Source organism: Alligator sinensis, unplaced genomic scaffold (genome assembly GCF_000455745.1).
Source record: "Alligator sinensis unplaced genomic scaffold, ASM45574v1 scaffold216_1, whole genome shotgun sequence".
Taxonomy (NCBI): Eukaryota; Metazoa; Chordata; order Crocodylia; family Alligatoridae; genus Alligator; species Alligator sinensis.
The window spans coordinates 4,064,982-4,080,915 of NW_005841868.1; the positions used below are offsets into that span (position 1 = coordinate 4,064,982).

Sequence of the window (15,934 nt, forward strand, 5' to 3'; positions counted from 1 at the left end):
GGAAGCCATGGCCTTTCTGTTGCAGCCCCCCCGCCACCCCACACACACACCTCTTGCCCCACACACTGTTGGGCTGGGGGCAGCAGCAGCAAGTCAGGAGTGAGGGGCACTGGGTTTGGGATTAGCCATTGATTTTTACAAAAGGGTCCTGGTACAAAAAAGGTTGAGAACCACTGCCATATGATACATAACTGCTTAATACATATTCACATAATATAAATACATATTTACATATTTACTGCTTACTATTGCTTATATTTATATTATCACACTCTCCTGGCTTTCAATAGGTTTGCCTAATGGAAAGCAGGAAAACAAGGTAGAGAACCTGAAAAGTTACAGTAAGTAGTGAAGATTAGTAGTGCATCGATAGACTTTTTGGGCCTGATACAGATAGCTGATTTTTAAGGAGGCATATCAGCTGATGCTGATCCAGTTTCCGATACAGCTGCATGCAGCTGGTAAGTGTGGTGTGGTGGAAGGGGTGTGGGGGGGCAGGTCAAGGCCCCTATGGTCAGGGAGGGAGTGGGGCTAGGGCTGGGGCTGGGTCAGGCACTACCCAAGTGGGGTGGGGCAAGGCGTGGGAGGGTGGGGGGTGGGGTGGTGCATTTATCAGCCAAATTATTGGACACTTCAGGCCAATTTCCGATTATAGACAGTTTTCTTTATATTGGTGCCGATCCGATATTGGACCAATGTATCGGTACACCTCTAGTGAAGATTTTTTCTACTTCTCAATCCTAGTAGAAACTCAAGTTTGGTGAGGCATTTTGTCTAGAGTTGGAGACTATGCTAGAGAGTCATTGTGCAGAGGCTCTTAACCCCAAGTAGAGATTTTTCCTCTAAAATATCACAGTAAATTGTTAGAATTTAGTGTATTGTATTCATCATGTAATTTATTTGTACCAAATTGCCATCAGTTTAGAAAAAATATTGTTTCTTTCTACTTCAGGATCCAACTTCTTTAATTTTCCATTGCAGTGATATATTTTAAACTGTTTCTGACATCTTAGATAACAGTAGCGGTCTCAGTAATACTTTTAGTTTGTTTCCCAGTTGACCCTCCTATAGCTTCAATCTTATTGTTTGAGATTTACATTTCAGTTGTTGCTTTGAAATTAAAGTTCTGAGAGGAATGAGAAGGATAGTATTAATTTTTAGCTACTGTATGCAGATAATCAACATAAACGGATTAATCAAATGGGTTTTTAGGCTTGGCATTGTTCCATACTGAAAAAAACTAACTAGAGAATGGGAAGCATGAAGGAATCTATAACATTCCCATTTTGAGAGAGTTTCACAGAAGGCTAAATCAGTCACTACTAATGTTTCCATAAAGGCAGTAACTGAACCTGATATCCAATAACTGTTTAGAGACATCTCACCAAGTAAAATTTTGTAAAGGCTTTTGGATTTTTATACTTAAAATGTGTTTATCCTAAGGGAAATCGCACATTTAACAAGTTTTCTTTATAGTCACTTTTGTGTAGAAGGACGAGAATACAAAGTGAATTAGAAATGGAAAATGAGTTAAGCAGCTGGACTCGGAGATTAAAGTGAGTGCGACTGAGTGCCCCTTGTTTGTTCTGTTGCTCAGTTTTTCCTATGTCCAGTTACTGCCCCAAATGGAATTGTTTTCTAAACTTGGAAACTGTACAAGAGAGGACACCACTACCAGAAGAACAACAACGGTCACTTTGAAAGATTCTTGCCTTGCCTTCCCTTCCTCTTTACCTACACATATTTAAATTTTTCTATGACATAGCTGTTTAACTTGCATCTGTGAAGGTGAAGTTGTGGCCTGAGAGTTTCTTTTCAGGGGCTACTCCCCCCATCATTCTGGCTGCTGGTGCTGCAGTTGGGGTCTTGGGACTTCCACTTCCTGTCCAAGTCCCTGGGGGCAAGGCAGGGTGTAGCAGCATGCAGTACGTAAGGATGCATCACAGTGTAGGGGTGGGGGCATGGGAATCTAAGGGGACCGAGGTGTGGGGGAGCTCACAGACCATGTGGTATGTGGGCCCCAGCCAGTTGGACAACCATGTTTTATAGCATAGACCTTCAATTGTTCAGCTGCAGAAGCAATGAAGGCCAGCATACTCAAGGTTTTTCACCTGTTCCTAAAGTTTTTAACTCAGCCAAAGACCATGCTAGCTGCTCAAAGCCAGCAGTTGACTTACCCCATGCAATATGTAGCTTCCTAATGTTTTGAGGTATAGGAAGAATAGAGCTATTAGAGGGTAAGGAGCAAAAAAGTTTATGAAGGAAGGAGAGAGAGAGAGAAATACAGAAAAGAAAGCAAGGTAAGAATGCAAGGTAAGAGAAAAGGACAGACTCAAAGGAGAGAACGTGAGACGTGTGCCCCTTCATAGTGCAAGAAGGGAAGGTTCCTTTTCACCACGCTGCCAACGTATGTAGAAGGACTGTTGCACTGAACCAGTAACAACATAGCCTTCTTTGTAAACCCATGTTTACATAATATGAAGGTTGTGACACAACACAGTTTCAAAGCAGAAGTATAATACTTGAGCAAGCAGAAAACTTGCTTAAATGTGCTAGTCAAAGAAAGAAAACATAACACATCTTTCCCTCAAACTCTTATGATGAAGGATAGAAAAGGGTTCAGTTTGGATCTTTTTCTTTCCAAATATCCCCCTTTCCCTGATCATTTACTATTTAAATATTATGAGTGCCACATTTTATTTTTCATGTTTTTGCTAGAGGCCTCAGGTTTAGAGAACAGGATAAGGAACTTCTTGTGTTCTTCATTTAAAAGTAGAAGTATGAAATCTTTAATCTTATGTTCTTAACCAGGAGATGTTTTCTTCCAATGGTTTGTCCTTATTTCACTTAAATAGATTTTTTTTTAACTTCTCTCTTTCTGTTATTTTCTAACTAAAAATCCCATCTGCTCTCATTGGTTATATTTCATTGTTGTCGTTTGTGTAAACATTATCGTCCTACTACTAGTTCAGCTCTCTACAGAGCAGTGCTTCCTAAACTTTTCATCAGCGTGACCACATTTATGGCCCCGTTTCCTCAGCATGACCCCATTTCGTCAGGATGGTCCCTTACTCCCAACTCACAGCCCTGAACCCCTGTGACCCCATCCACTGTTGTTGTGATGCCATTTGGGGTTGTGACCCACAGTTTGGGAGCTGCTGCTAAAGGGGGTACCTAAAAATTAGGGCAAACAAGATCCAAAGGTCTAAGGGCGTAATTTTACTTTTGCCTTCTTGACATCCAGAACTAGATCCTATTTCAGTTTATGCACCTAAATTACAGATACCCAGACATGTTTATTTTTTGCACTAGTGCTCATTTTGTGACTTAATTTCTCCCTCTTGGCTAGGGGTTGTCAACCAGTTGGGGGTATACATGCCCCCGGGAGTACTTGGGAAGGAGCTAGGGGGTACGCGCAGGCTGGTGGGGAATAGAGCTCTGCCCCTTCCAGGAGCAGGGCCGGTGGGAGTGTGGGGTGAGGGCAGCAGCACCCCTCTGCGGGCCTCACAGGAATGATTCTTTTGGAGCTGAATTTCCCCAGTCCCTCTTCTTTTCTCTAGTTGGAGGCAGGGGGGCAGGGCACAGGCAGTCAGCAGCACCTGCCATGTCCTCCAGCTAGGGGTTAACAGAGCAGCCATTGGCTTCTGCTCCTTCAGAATTATCAGGGAAATATTGTTCTCTATTCCACGTTGCAAAAAGGCACGTCTTATTGGGGATGTGCAGTATGCAAGAAAATATGATAATACACAGGAGCTTTTAACACTTATTCTAGATCAGTTGACAGCAGCATGCATTATCACAACAGGGAGGACCAGATTATCAAGTGAAGCCCAGTCCCTTAGTGTTGCTTGGGTAGGTGCAGAAAAGGTCCAGATTCTGTCTGCAGATGACTGGTAGAGAATGTCTTAGTGGTTGAAAACTGAGACAGTTAACTCTTGTGCCATCTACCACCCCCACTCCTGGAATTGGGGGCTTGCTAAAAGAGATAGGGAAAGTGTATAATGAAATCATAGAGTTATACCTACTCTTCACTGTCACAGGTCCTTCACGATGTAGCTGAAATGAACCCTAAATCTATTTGAACTATCTTAAAGGTTGGGGCTGACATTACTTGGTCCTTAGAATTAGGGAGCTGTAACCAGTTTCTTGGTAATTCTGTCTCTTGGTCCAGTCGAACTTGATTTCAAGAAAATCAGTAAATTTGATTGTGAGAGCAAGTAGTTCAGTATATAGCTAATCATTTTCAGATACTGAAAACCGGGACTAGAATCTCTCTGATGTGTGAGATGGTGCTTTAATTCAGAATGGTGTTCCTTGGTAGTCACTTGTTTATTTGCACAAGTTGTTGACTTGGGAAGTGATAACAATTTAGGCACTTATCTATGACCAGCAGCTTTACAGAAGAATGCTAATGAGTCTCTCATGAAGTCATTTCCTAACGCTGTCAGAAATCAAAATACCATATTTACTCAAATATAAGATAACCTGAATATAAGATGACCCCCTAATAATCAGATTCTATATGCGGAATATTTATAAATTCTAATATCATAAAAGCCTTTGTCTGTCTGTCCATAACGCTCCGGGCCAACTGCACATGCACTGCCGAGAGGGTGCACGCTGATTGGTTGCGAGGGCCCAGAATGTTATGGACAGAGGGAGCCGCCATGCAGCTTTTCTCCCCCCACTGAACAGCCGGCAGGGAGGGAGAGACGGCGGGGAGGAAGGGAGGGGAGCAGGAAGGGGAAAGGGGGTGGGTTTCCAGTGGCAGCGTCCCCCAGCTGCCACCGCGCTCTCCCCCTGTTGTGGCCGCCTAGCCCCAAAAACAGCTGGCAGAGAGGGGAAGGCAATGGGGAAGGAGTGGGGGAGGGGAGGCAGGAAGCGGAGCATGTTGCGTGCCATCGGGTGTTGGCAGGGCTGGACGCAGAGAATGCGGGGGGGAGCCACAGGGCTGGATGTGGGGGGTGGCACATGGGGCTGGAGGCGGAGCAGTGTCACTGCGGGGCAGTGGGTGGTGGCACTCTGTCCCTGCCCACTCCCCGCCCCCTGTCATTCATGATGGGCAGTTTGCTAGTTTGTTATAATTTTCCAGGTATAGAACCTAATTATTGGAGGATTGTCTTGCATTTGTCCCCTTCCCACTGCCACAACAGGGAAAATAGTAGCAGGGATGGGGGGAGGTCACATTGCCCCCTTGCCCTCTGCCCCCCTACTTCTCACTGCAGCCTTTCTGCTCCTATCAGCATGTTTACTCCATATGGACCAAGTGTTTTACAGGCATGCTCAGCATGGGCTGCATTTAATCAGGTTCATAGTTGGTTTCCATGACTTAGCACATGCTGCTTCTAGCAGGAGTTTAATAATACAGGTTTCCCTCGCCAGCCACGGTTTTGAGTATCCACGCTTAATATTCTGTATACCATTTTGGCTACCACAGTATACAGTTTTGAGTAGCCACAGTTTTTCACGGCTGCGTATCAGCCTGTTACCTCCCATGCTGATTGCTCCCCAGGGGCAATCAGCATGGATTTATTAGGGGGAGATCATGTCAGACCAACCTGATTGCCTTTTATGATCAGGTCACAAAGGCCATGGATACAGGTGTCGCGGTGGATGTAGTCTTTCTGGACTTCAGCAAGGCCTTTGACACCGTCTCTCACCCCATCCTAATTAGTAAACTAGGCGACTGTGGCATAGATGCCTACACGGTCAGATGGATTGCAGATTGGCTGAAGGGTCGCACTCAGAGGGTGGTGGTGGATGGATCATATTCGACTTGGGGGGAGGTGGGTAGTGGAGTCCCTCAGGGCTCGGTCCTGGGCCCTGCGCTGTTCAATGTCTTCATCAGCGATCTTGATGTTGGGGTGGAGAGCAACCTGTTTAAATTCGCTGATGACACCAAAATTTGGGGGGAGGTGAGCACGCTAGCAGGGAGAGAGAGATTGCAGAAGGATCTGGATAGGTTACAGGGGTGGGCAGACAGGAACAGGATGCGTTTCAATACGGACAAGTGCAGGGTGCTGCACTTGGGTAGTAGGAACCAGCAGCACACTTATAAGATGGGGAGCTCCCTACTTGAGAGCACGGAGGCGGAAAGGGATCTTGGTGTCATTATTGACTCCAAGATGAACATGGGCCGACAATGCGAGGTCATGGTTGGCAGGGCTAACCGGACCTTGTCGTGCATCCACAGGTGCATCTCGAGTAGAGCCAGGGAGGTGATCCTCCCCCTCTATGCGACGCTGGTCAGGCCGCAGCTGGAGTATTGTGTCCAGTTCTGTGCGCCCCATTTCAGGAGGGATGTGGACAACATGGAGAGGGTCCAGAGGAGGGCCACCCGCATGATCCGGGGACAACAGGGCAGACCCTACAGTGAGAGACTGCGGGACTTGAACCTATTCAGCCTCCACAAGAGAAGGCTGAGGGGGGACCTGGTGACCGTCTATAAACTCACTAGGGGGAACCAGAAGGGTTTGGGGGAGACGCTGTTTCCCCTAGCCCCTGCTGGCATAACAAGGAATAATGGGCACAAGTTGATGGAGAGGAGGTACAGATTGGACATCCGAAAAAACTACTTCACAGTCAGGGCGGCTAGGAGCTGGAACCAACTTCCAAGGGAGGTGGTGCTGGCCCCTACCCTGGGGATCTTTAAGAAGAGGCTGGATACTTACCTGGCTGGACTCATTTGAGTCCCGTTTTTGTTTTTAGGGTGAGTGGTTTTGTTTGTGTTTTTGGGTTGTTCTCCCGCCCTGGCGGGGGGGCGGGCTAGAAGATCTATTAGGTCCCTTCCGACCCTGAAACTATGAAACTATGAAACTATTTTTCCCATAAGCCTTTTATCTTGCCAGCCATGGTTTTGCCAACCACGGGAACTTCCAGGAACCTAACCCCAGCGGTTGGTGAAGGAAACCTGTAGATAATTTTATAGATTTCATAGACATTAGGGGCTGAAAGGGACCTCGAGATCATCAGGTCCAGCCCCCCCACCATAAGCAGGAAGTCAGCTGGGATCAAGTGACCCCAGCAAGAAATATATCCACCTATTTTTTTTTTCAGGAGTCTAGAGTAGGTGCTTGTACCACCTCTGGGGGTAGTTTGTTCCAGACCCTGGACACACGCACTGTAAAGAACTTTTTTCTTATATCCAGTCTAAATTGGCTTTGCTGGAGTTTATGGCCGTTAGACCTTGTTATCCCCTGGGGAGCTCTGGCGAACAGCTGTTCTCCCAGGTCCTGATGTACCCCTCTTATGTAATTGTAGGCTGCCACCAAGTCCCCCCTGAGCCTTCTCTTAGACTGAAGAGTCCCAAGTCCCTCAGCCTTTCCTCGTATGGCTTTCCTTCCAGGCCTTGGATCATATGAGTAGCTCTCCTCTGGACTCTCAAGCTTCTCCACGTTCTTCCTGAAGTGGGGTCCCAATACTGGATGCAGCACTCCAGTTGCGGTCTCACCAGGGCCGAGTAAAGCGGGAGGATGACTTCCCTGGTTTTGCTTGAGATGCATTGGTGGATTCACGCCAGAGTTTGGTTGGCATTGCCAGCCACAGCATCACAAACTATTTCAGGGATGACCAATGTATCTAATGGGGTGGGGGGCAGTTTCTGGTATATGTCTGAAACATGAGATAAAGGGCTTTTTCCCATGCTGGAAAAAAACCCTCATCTTCTATTCGAGTAAATATAGTAGCTAATAGCATTTATATCAGAAAACCTTCTTCTGTTTTTATTCTTTATTACAAAACACCTAAAGACCAAGGGCGTCAAACAAAACTTTTTGAATTCAGTAGAAAGGCTCCCGTTGATTTTAGTGTGCTTTAGATCATGCCCTAAAAACTCAGAAAATAAATCAACTTTCCACTATCCTTAAGTTGTGTTTTGCCTTATTAAAATCATGGCCATGGTCAGAAAAATAGCTCTGTAGAAAGTTACCTTTGTGTTCTTGTTCTGCCATTATAATGCCTTTAACAAGCATGCTTAATTTTCTCTTCAAAACAAGCTTTGTATGACAGAGCAACTGTAAAATTTGCTTGTGCAGCAAGCTCAATCTGGTCCCTGGAAACCAAACTCTATCATTTTTTTTTTTCTTTCATCTGTCATTGCTAACTGTCATAAAATTTCTGGATTTGAAACTTGGCCTGTAGTTTTTGTATGAAATGCCAGAAAATACAGTTTTGCTCTTTTGTAACTAGCCAGGTACTGCTACTAGCCATCTTTAAAAAAAAAAGAAATTATAAGGCCATTTTAGCCTATGGATTGTAGCAGCTGTGATTGTTAGCACATTTATTTTTTTTCTTGTGAAACGTATCCATGTGGCCTACATTTTTTATTGTACCTGGAAATGAGGGAAAGTCAGTGTTCTCCTCAAAAATGAATCTAAAATGTACTATTTTAAAACTCCTTTTGCAGGAGGGTTTGTGCTTCTATGTTTATATTTCTGTATATCTTTGTTTTTCAACTCTCCCTGCCCAGCAGCTTGGACCTAAAATGAGATATTCCTGTTCTGTGTATTGAATGCATTTTCTGATTCTTTCCTTTGATAAACTACAAAACAATTTAGAAGGTCCATGCATAAGGAAATAAGAAATGTTTAATTAGAATCTGAATATAAAAGATGTCATCACTGATATACTGGTGAGCTGTTATCGGTGGTAGAATGGCATGGCTTCCTGCAGGTCAGTGGGATACTTTCACGTGGATCCCTGGGATCACAGGAGTCTAATTCCATTATTTTGGTTACTTCTGTGATTTTTATAAATGGCTGGTGTCAGGCAGGAGTTCTGGCATTCATTTTAGCATAGGACTTGGAGTTTTATGTGGCTTCAGTTAAGCAATTGTGCAAGGAAACATGGCTATACGAATCCTAAGTGTAGTCATGGCAAATGAATGAGGCAGCTCAGCTATTTCATCTAAATAAATATAGGAGTTTGCATAATTGGAACAAAATATTTCAAAGAAATCTTGGCTTGAACAAATGTAGGTAATTAAAAATTTGGAGGTTTAGTAAAAACATCATATGGACATAATTGTCTATTTGGGGTTGGGTTTTTTTGCATCTTTATAGCATTTTGTACTGTCTAGTACTGGAGACAAGACAACAAGCTATTTCAGGGATGACCAAGATCTGGTCAGCCCATGGAGCTGTGCCATCTGCAGGGATCCAGGTTTTCCGCGGATTTTTCCCCTTTTAAAGGGGAAAATCACAGATTTCTCTCTTTAAAGAAGAAAAACGTGAATTATCTACCTTTGAAGCAGGAAAACATAGGTTTCCCCTTTTGCAAACAGTTCTCTGCAGGTTGGCAGAGTTCCAGTCTGCAAGAAATATTTACAGAAGGGTGGGAAACCCAAAGCCCTGTCTGGAGGAGGCAGGGGTGGGGCCTGAGAATCTGAGTCAGCCAGGGCTGGCTCAGACTTGCTTTCCCTCCTACAAGGGAAGCAGCTTGCCCAGCCAGAGGCAGGCCCAACCCAGTCCCTGAGCCTCAGTCAAGGGCTTCCCAGGAAGTGTGTTGGGGACTGCTGGGGCACAGGTGCAGGGAACTTCAGAAGAGCAGGGGCTGGCACTGTTCAGAGCCACAAAGAAGCAGGAGGGACAGCTGCAGCTGGACCTGTGGCCTGCTGCAGGGGTGGGGAGCTGCTGCTGGGAGGGAGCAAGTGCGGGGTAGATAGGCTGCAGGTCAGGAGCAAGAGGCACTGGCAGGGCTGGGGGTGCTGTGGATTGGAAGTGAGGGGCAACAGCACTGGCAGAGGCAGAGCACCAGCATATCAGTGCCGCTCAGTGCCCAAAACAGCCATGGAGACAGCCGCAGCTGAACCCATTTCCTGGTGGCCAAAGCGGGGAGGGGAACTGTGATTTTTCTATGATTAAAAAAAACCAAACATACAAAATCAAAAACCAAAATATACAGGTATTTAGAATTAATTTTATTATTATGATTGAGGCACTGGTAGGCTTCCAAATTGCTTTAAAATTGTAAATCTATCAATAAAACATTGTGTTCAACTGATACCTATATACAGAGTGGCATTTCATTTTAATCACAGAAAAACACAGATTTGGGGTGTTTTAACCAGAGGAATCGTCGTCTTTTTATCAGAGAAGTTTTTATTTTTAAACAGAGAAAACCAGGATCCCACATCATCTGGCCCATGGGGCTCCCCAGGGGCCAGAAATTTGGTGGTGAGGAGGGTGGTGCCAGCATTAATTGCCAGGACTCCCAGAGCTGTTGCAATTAACACTGCCACTGCTTGTCCTGCTGCCAAATGTCTGGACCCTTGCAGAACAGATCTGGAGGATGGAGTCACTGCCAGGCTGGATAAGTTGGTCACTAATGGGCTAAATTAATACTGATCTTTTGGTGTATTGCTCTCTCAGGTTTCTGTGGCTGTTTGGAGACGTTAACCCCCCCCCCCTGCAAATAGCACTTTAAACTTGGTGCGCTTCCATGCCGAACCTAGCACATACTCAGAAGAGGCAGTGTGTTATTTGGGCCCAGCTCACCCAATGTCTGTCTAGATTGGGTGCTTTAGTGGGTCTTTTTTTGGTGCTTTTTTCTAAAAGCAGATTGAATCAGCTTTAGCTAAAAGCACCAAAAGGCCCAGCTAAAGCGCCCAAAATATACAGATGCTGCAGAGCCAGGTCTAAGTAATGCGCTGCTGCTTCTGGTAAAATGCAGTTTTGTTTTCTTGGGGTTTTTTTATGTCTGCAAGGAGCCTGTATAGAGTTATTACATATTTTCAAATACTAACTTTATAGGTGGTTGGCTCTCTTTATAGCTGGATAGTCATTTTTATCATGTGATAATTACTTTGTACATGTGGCTGATCTAAATTTATTATGCAGTTTAACCAGTGCATAATATATGTAACATGTATCGGGGCCTATGTTTTCTATTAATGGTTTGCTGGGTTTTTTGGTTTATTTTTTAATTCTCTTTTTTTTTTTTTTGTAAAAATCCAAATTCATTTGAAAATGAAACTTCATTTGTAAAGAAAACATACAGGAGCTTTCCCATAGCTAGTGTTAACTGATTTCTTTTATCACTCCCTGTAACCATGGGGGTTGAACAAGAGTTGAGTTATCTTAAAGGCAGCACTTCTGAATAGCTGCTAATGGCGAAGTAGTCTGACCAGGACCTGTGTGCGTCTCACAGTCTAACTGTTGTATGACCTAGTTAGGTATATCTGCTGGAAAGTTATGATTTCTCATGCAGTAGCTAGTGACTGTTGACCTTTCCTTTTTTTTTAAACTGAGATTTGCTTGGCAACTCAGTTTGTTTTAAAAAAAAGAATTTTTCAAAAGGAAATGCTTGTTTTGGTTGAATGTTTTTATTCTTAGAAGCTTTGCCTTCTAAAATATAATCTTATAATTTTCAGCATTCAGTGTGAAGTACCAGAAGATCAACCTCTGAAACTTGCTGGGACAAAGAAGATTCTTCTGTTATCTATTACTACTTGGTAAGCTAATAATTTATCATTATTTCTGAGATGAGGTATCCATTGCTACAGGTTTCCCCAACTATAAATAACTAGCCTGCTCACAGAATAAAAGAGAAAAAAATAAGGTTAGCATTCTAACATGTCGGTTACAACCTTGTGTTTTTATAGTTGTTGAGTTTATAAAAGAATTTGGGTGCAGAGTGTTTTACATGGGCTATTTCTTTACTATGCCGGCTGCTGTCTCTGTGACAAGAGTGTTATGGTAGTGGGAGATTTTCTGCCACTAGAGTTACACCTACTGCTCCAAATGACAGAAGCTCTGCCTGAAGCCTCCTTCTGTTGGCAGAGCTGTGATTTTTAAAAAAAAAATTTTATGTTCCCAGTTTGACAAAGCTCTGTTAGTAAAATTTCTTAGTGTACAAAACCACCAAAAAGATTTCTAGCTCCTTCTTTCCTTTTTTGTGAAGAAAATCTTCCAAATGCAAAGCAAGTGCTGTTTCCCTAAGTCTCTGTTAACAGTAGAGTCTGAGCAAGGCAATATAAATGTCAGTTTTGTTAACCACTCCATTACTGAACAGCTTAACAGAACCATTCAACTGTATTGAGATGCAGTGAAAGATTTTAGGGAAAAGGGTCATTGGAGCAGTTAGTTGCTGTCAGCAGTTGCAGGAATAAGAAACAAGAGGTATGATCTTACCTCAAAATGACTTTGTGTCCCCTTCCCTCACAGTGGAAGAAAAGAATATTTATTCTTTCCATGATATTAAAAGTCTCAACATCTCCCTGGGTACCAGACCTAAACAGCCTTCTGAGTGCCTCGTGTCCAAATACTTCAACCACTCTTGTTATTTAAACATTTGACTTCCATCCTACATTTTCTTAGTGCAACTAACTTCTGTCTAATGTTAGAACTGTGGGGATGTCTTGAACTTTATTTTAGTAGCAAATAAATGAAACAGTGCTGGGAAAGGAATAAGGGGGAAGAAAAATTAAATGCATGTATTTTTTCTCTGTTTCTTATCCTTTCTCTCCTAATTTTCTTTGCTACTCACACTAGAATGTATGCAAAGTTATTTACTTTTAAGTACATTTGCGTATCAGCTGGGTTTTCTGCTTTGAGGCTACTGAAAAAATTATGGTTAATGCTGGTTGTAATTATGGAAATAAGTCCAGATTTTTAGTCAGAGGGCATATTTTATCATGATAAGTACTTAGGATGAACCCATAGTAGCTGAGCAAAAGCTGAAGTCTTGCCTTTTTTATAATGATCTTGCTCTAGTAAGTGTGTGAATGGATAATTTACAGAGAGGCCATATATTTTACTTTGGTTGAAGTTAATGGGAATAAAAGCACAATGAATTGAAAACTTGATATCCCTTTGAGAAAATATTGATCACACTTATGAAACATACAGTCCTGTTGTCTGTGCTGTATATAGCAATTTTCAATAGTCATAGGGAAGAAAAATATTATTTCTGACAAAATGGGATACTGACACTGGACTGGAAATTAGTGCTGAAGATTGGAGACCATCTGGAACAATGGTCCTCACACATCCTTCACTAAAATAAAAGAAAATTATTTTAAAATCCTATATGGATTTTAAAATCATCTAGTGTAAGAACAGGCAAATGTTGGAGGGAGTGCAGTCAGTCAGTCAGAAAGTTTTTACCACATGTGGTCTGTGTGTCCTAGAATCAAACTGTTCTGGAAAAAGGTTGTAGACACGGTCTGGGGAATAACAGGGTAACCCCTTAGGGTGCGTCCACACATGCAAGCACAGTTCAAATAGAAGTGGTGCAGATCTGAATCTGGGTTTTTTGCCTTGGCACACGTGCCCAGACATGTACTTTGGTGTGGTGCAATTTGTCCCACTTGGGGCAAAATAACCCTGCCCAGCTTCTCCTGGATCTGCAGCCAGGAGGAGCTAGAGTCCGGGGCCAGCACCTGTGCTGTCCCCTGTGGTATAAAAAGCTGCCTTGTCCTGGTCCCATCAGTACAAAAAGCTGCCCTGTCACGTAGCTCAAGGCTACTCGCTCTCAGGAGGTTTAGGGGCCCAGCCAATTGGCACCTGGGGACACTACCCCTTGTGGCGACTGCTGAAGCAGCCCTGAGAGTTTCCTGCACCCTCTACCGACTGCAGCAGTCTGGCAGTGGGGGCTGCTGCCTAGCTGTGACCTGCTGTGCACCTGCGACAACACGTGGCCCCAAGGCTGCATACCTGCCAGACCCGGATGGGGACGGCACAGCAGGGTGGATTGATTTTAAATCAAGGTGATTTTCAATCATTGATATAACTCATGATTTAAACCACCAAGAGAAAACCCTGATTTAAATAATTAATTTAAATCCAGTTTCCCACTGATATTTCTTCACATACTTCTTAAACAATGGTGCAAATCTGATCGTTTAAACATATTCATTTACAACTCAATACAGAATTTTACAACATCTGTCCTTAAACTCTTTTTTAATTTTCAAATTTTATTAACTCTAACAGACAAGTCATCACAAGACTAAATGTACGCTGTCCTTAAAACTTATACAACTAGATCTTGTCTTCCCCACTCCCACTGTCATTTTTATTCATAGACTGAAACAGGAATATGAGTTTTCCTGCTTTTTCAACTCCCAGTTAATTTCTTAGCTTTGAGTGAATAACCAAACAATGAAAATATTCGCTCTCTGCCTGCAGAGGAAGCTACTGCTGTGAAAAGTTGGCTTAGCAACTGAAGGAACTCTGTTTCAAGGTGCCTGGCTAATGATTTCCACCAATTCAGAGGAGTGACTTTGTTCAGAACATCATCAGTAAACATGTACTGTTTAAATGGTTCCCCTCCAGCCCTGAAATTTATTATGACTGGCATAACTGAGGAGTGATTTTTGAGATGCCCATGCCATGGCAGCAGCAGCATCTTCAGAAGTTAGGCATCTACCTTTATATCTGGGAGACTGTTTGCCAGAAAATGAGGTGGAGTTAGCGCTTGATTCATTCGCTTCCTTATTGCCTACAATTTAACTTTCTGGTTAGGTATTTCTTTCTTCAGTGTCTCTTGAAGTGCTTTCCAAATTTCAACAGCATCAGCAATGCAGCAACAATCTCTCTGAAGTTTGTTTAAGGCTATGAATATAGGCTTCAGTATACTGAGCATATCCTCTACATTCCTCTTTAATCCAATGTTAGATACTTTGGATTAAATACTTCCATCTATTTTATCACTGTTTTCTTCACAATTTTTTATGAGAGTAGGCCAATTCTTAATAAATTGTTCAAAACAGTCAACCACAGAAATCCATCGAACATCTTAAGGGAGAATTAATTTGCATCCTTCTGCTCTCTCTTCAGTGAAGCTGAAGCAAATGATTGTTATGGAAGGATTTTGCGACTTCAGCAACATTTTCTTTTATTCCTTGGGAAGTACTTAAGTCTTTGGCTAAAAGATGCATTAAATGGGCATTGCAGCCACATGTTATTAAGGGAGGATCCTTCTGTTTTTCTTTTAAGTACCTTCTCATCTTTGCCACATTTGCAGCATTGTCTGTGACAAAACTGCGCATGTGACGGTTGAATTTTTGTTCACCGTTTATTACAGCTTCCACTGCCACTTTTTAAAAATATTCTGTGGTGTGGGCATTTCCCAAAGTATCTATTGTTTCTGAAAGATATGCAACCCCATCTTCTGTTGTCGCACAGGCACGTATTACTGGATCATTGTGTACATTGCTCCACCCATCAAGGCTTAAACTGGCAAATTTCCCCTCTGTATTTCTTGCACACTGTTCAAGTTCCTTCTCATATACTGTATCTAGCAACCTTCCACCAATGTCTGCTCTACCAGGTGGAGTGCAGCCTGGTTGTAAGGCCTCAGCCATGTCAATGAAGTGTTTGTTGTTAACAACGCAGAAAGGAGAATTTGTGGCATAAATGAACCAAGCAATCTTTTCATCTATGATGCCTTGTTGGTATTTGCTGGTCCTTACTACAAACCCATCCATAGTGATGGTTTTACTGGATGATTGAAATCTTTTGCTTGCTACTGATGCTTTGTTGTCTGAAATACATTTAGTTGCAGCACTGCTGCTAAAAGTACCAAGGATGACTCTAGTTGTTGCAGATAGACAGTCAAAGTCTCTTGCACGTAAATGGGATCTTGAAACAAACATGATTTTTGAAGTCATTCTTCAGCAGTTCTTTTCACTGTATTATTCAGTTAATCATTTACATTTTTTTTTCCAGCAAGGATGCTTCCAAATTACCAAAAAAGCTTAGACTGACTGCACTTAGAGTGCACTTAATTTTGGAGTAAGTCCCTTTAAACTCACTGGCACTTCTGTTTTTTGAGAAAACAACTATAGAATGGGGTTCCCTTGGGAAAGCCGAGTTATGCTGAAGTAAAATAGGGAATAGATTTATGGCATCACCATTATAGTCTGCGGCCATGATGTTCCAAAATAAGGGGCGTGTATTATAAAATAAGAAAATGACACCCAGTAGCAACTGGC

At 42.9% G+C, this 15,934-nt stretch overlaps 1 protein-coding gene across 8 annotated transcripts in view; it reads left to right on the forward strand.

Annotated features, from left to right (window-relative positions):
- Positions 1 to 290: 290 nt before the first annotated feature.
- MTMR3 (myotubularin related protein 3) overlaps positions 291 to 15,934 on the forward strand; it is a 152,631-nt gene continuing 136,987 nt past the window's right edge. For all 8 annotated transcript variants that reach the window (XM_025193371.1, XM_025193376.1, XM_025193390.1 and 5 more), the window contains exons 1-2: positions 291 to 319; positions 11,369 to 11,449. The gene's annotated coding sequence lies outside the window, so the exon portion shown is untranslated. The remainder of the gene's footprint in view (positions 320 to 11,368; positions 11,450 to 15,934) is intronic.